Source organism: Pyrgilauda ruficollis, unplaced genomic scaffold (assembly GCF_017590135.1).
Source record: "Pyrgilauda ruficollis isolate IOZ18807 unplaced genomic scaffold, ASM1759013v1 scaffold48, whole genome shotgun sequence".
In the NCBI taxonomy this organism is placed as follows: Eukaryota; Metazoa; Chordata; class Aves; order Passeriformes; family Passeridae; genus Pyrgilauda; species Pyrgilauda ruficollis.
The window spans coordinates 4,622,872-4,623,144 of NW_024526377.1; positions in this window are offsets into that span (position 1 = coordinate 4,622,872).

The window sequence follows — 273 nt, forward strand, 5'->3', positions numbered from 1 at the left end:
GGCCCGATAGCCGAGACCCCCCCCATTTGGCGAGGGCAGTGCCGGGGGGCCCCGGGAGGGGATCAGGAGCCGGGGACACCCCGACCCCGCGGGGACAGAGGGGGCCACAAGTTCGGGGCCACAAGTTCGGGGCTCCTCTCTACAGCCCCAGGCCCGACCCCCGCCCCGCTGCGCTCCGCCCCGGGCCGGTCGCGACTGCCCCGGCGCCTCCCCGCGCCCCCCCGGCCGGGGCGCGGCTATAAGGAGCGGCGGGGGCCGCGGCGCGGGCGGGGG